The sequence below is a fragment of the Diaphorina citri genome, unplaced genomic scaffold (genome assembly GCF_000475195.1).
Source record: "Diaphorina citri unplaced genomic scaffold, Diaci psyllid genome assembly version 1.1 scaffold1580, whole genome shotgun sequence".
NCBI classification, from domain to species: domain Eukaryota; kingdom Metazoa; phylum Arthropoda; class Insecta; order Hemiptera; family Psyllidae; genus Diaphorina; species Diaphorina citri.
In genome coordinates, this window is record NW_007379006.1 from 65,757 (window position 1) to 69,070 (window position 3,314).

Consider the following 3,314-nt stretch of genomic DNA (forward strand, 5'->3'; position numbering starts at 1 on the left):
AGAGAGAGAGAGAGAAAGAGTTTGCAGAACTTCATCTGCCTTTTGGTTCTCCTTTTCAAGTTGATCCACAGAACTTATACAGTGCATGAAACTAGAGATAAATATATGCTCGTATACAAAATTTCAGGTTCCTAAATTCATCGGTTCAAAAATTAAGGTGGGAGGGGACTTTATGAATGCACTGTATATAATGACTGCTGAAACCCTCCTAGAGGGAACTATTCTTCTGCCAGTTGCTTCAACTATATTATTTACACGCTTTTCCATATAGTTAAAATATTCATGGGTGGAGGGGGGACTTTCCACTTCATTTCCACAGATTTTTTTTTTTTTTTTTTTTACTAGAAAGATCTAACAAAACTCAGATGTTTCAATGTTATACATTTTTCATCCACGGTATTGTTTAACTAGCAAAAAGTAACTATGTACAGTATTTTACAGAAAAATGTAATAAATCTTAATTAAAAACCGAGTCAGTTAATCGAATAATCCTACAATAGTTATGAGGGAAAAATATGCCGGTATAAGAGAGAGAGAGAGGGGGGAAGGAGAGAGAAAGAAAGCAAAAGAAAAGGTTGAGGGAGGGATTTTTTTAAAAAGACCAGACGCGAGGAGAGAGAGAGAGAGAGAGAGAGAGAGAGGTGTTATGATGCTGTCTTGAGAGAGAGGAGAGAGAAAGGGAAAAAAGCTAACGCGACGTGAAGAGAAGGGAAATAGAAAGAGAGAAAGAGAGAGAGAGAGAGAGACGGGGGGAGGGGGGGAGGAGGGAGAAAGAAAGCAAAGGAAAAGGTTGAGGGAGGGAGGGTCTTGAGGGAGGGATCTTTTAAAAAACCAGACGCGAGGACAGAGAAGAGAGAGAGAGAGGTGTTATGATGCTGTCTTGAGAGAGAGGAGAGAGAAAGGGAAAAAAGCTAACGCGACGTGAAGAGAAGGGAAATATCGATGTTGAAAAATCCCTTTGTTTGGTTTCTCCCTCACTTCCGCCTCTTTCTCCCCTCTCCCCTTCTTCATTTCAATGTTGAAAATTCCCTTGATGTGTTTTTATCCCCTCTTTCCTCTCTCCTGCTTCCCTCGTGTTCCCTTTCTCCCTTGTATTGACGTTAAAATTCCCTTTATGTGTTTCCCCCTGTTCCTCTTTCAATGCTCTTCCTTCGCTCTCTCTTCCTCCCCCTGTTTGCACCCCACATAACTTCCTCCCAACTTCGATCCTAGGCGAAACTCTCTCCCTCTCAGCTGATGATGTTTTGTATGTTTTTATCCCCTCTTTCCTCTCTCCTGCTTCCCTCGTGTTCCCTTTCTCCCTTGTATTGACGTTAAAATTCCCTTTGTGTGTTTCCCCCTGTTCCTCTTTCAATGCTCCTCCTTCGCTCCCTCTTCCTCCCCCTGTTTGCACCCCACATAACTTCCTCCCAACTTCGATCCTAGGCGAAACTCTCTCCCTCTCAGCTGATGATGTTTTTCTCCGAGTCCCAATTTCTCTCTCTCTCTCTCTCTCTCGTTCGTTCGCCAACGCACGTAAACTTTTGCCCTTTGCGAAATTTTGCCTTGTTTTTCAGTGATTTTTTGAGTCGCAAAATTTTTGTCCGTGTTTTTGTGTACTGTTTCTTGTCTTTTGTTTTTCAGGTTTTTTTGGTGTTTTTTTTCGATTGTGTTGTTGAAGTGTTTCGTGTTTTGGGGTTTTTATTAAATTCCACATTCGATATGAGTTTTCAGTAATATGACTATTGAGATAAAAGGACTACATATCCTACTTCGTCTAAATAAAGCACTATATCTCCTTTCTAACACCCCCCCGTATTTATGAACAAAAATTCTTGCTCTTAGTCAAGACTGATGTGCAGGGGCCCTTTTTTAGGAAATTCTTCGTTTCTTATAACTCCTGATGTTGCTTCCATGAAAGTATTTTTTCCGAGGTCTACAATTCACTGGAACCATCAATAATTATCTTCTTCTTTTTTACAGGATGATGGCGTAGCTCTGACTAGTCGCAGCTACAGTGAGCAGCAGCTAGGTGTTAAGGTAGACATGGTGTACGGTCTCATATCTATTTCTATTTGTTACAGGATGATGGCGTAGCTCTGACTAGTCGTAGCTACAGTGAGCAGCAGCTAGGTGTTAAGGTAGACATGGTGTACGGTCTCATATCAATGTTAGATAATCATAATCGCATGGCGTAGCTCTGACTAGTCGCAGCTACAGTGAGCAGCAGCTTGGTGTTAAGGTAGACATGGTGTACGGTCTCATATCAATGTTAGATAATCATAATCGCGATGAGATGACTAGAACACTACTGGCCATGTCCCATTCACCTGATACGTGTGGTGCTATGCGACAGTCAGGTAAATCCTTAGGACAGTGGGTGTTAAGGTAGACATGGTGTACGGTCTCATATCAATGTTAGATAATCATAATCGTGATGAGATGACTAGAACACTACTGGCCATGTCCCATTCACCTGATACGTGTGGTGCTATGCGACAGTCAGGTAAATCCTTAGGACAGTTTAGGAGTCCCAGATATTGGTTCTGGGCAGCCAAGGGGGTTCAAACCTCCAAAAGTGAGGACTTACTTACGGAATTTTTCCTTTCTCTTCTACAACCTCGAACGATTTTTATATTCGGTAAGTTTTGTAAACTTTTCAATTTTTACGTCACAACAGGGGCGAGGAAAATCCTTTTCAACAGTGTAAAAAAAAGAAGTTTTTTGAACATTGATGGGACATGGTAGATAAATTGAAATTTTTTGAACCTTCTAGATTTGAATTCATTTTTACTTTCTATTTTTTTTTTTTTTTTTTTTAAAATTTTACCTTGTTTTTCAGTGATTTTTTGAGTCGCAAAATTTTTGTCCGTGTTTTTGTGTACTGTTTCATGTCTTTTGTTTTTCAGGTTTTTTTTAGTGTTTTTTTTCGATTGTGTTGTTGAAGTGTTTCGTGTTTTGGGGTTTTTATTAAATTCCACATTCGATATGAGTTTTCAGTAATATGTATAGGGACTGGGAAAGGGGGGGTTTTATTATGGGTTTTCGGGGGGTTTTATTATAGGTTTCTTCTTCCTTTGGAGAGACTCATTTTTGGATATTTTTTTCAGTGTTTGGATATATTCAGATTTTTCACCTCTTTTTCTATGTGAAAGTTTTTCCAATAATATTTATATGTCCCTCCCTCTATTTGTGTATGTGGCTTTTTCTCCCATTGTACCTTTTCCTTTGTGAGATTCATATATATTTGCAATGTACATAGGACCTATTCATGTCTATGTACACATAGGATCTACTATTGTATGTAACTTACTTTCTGTCTACTTTTGTTCGTT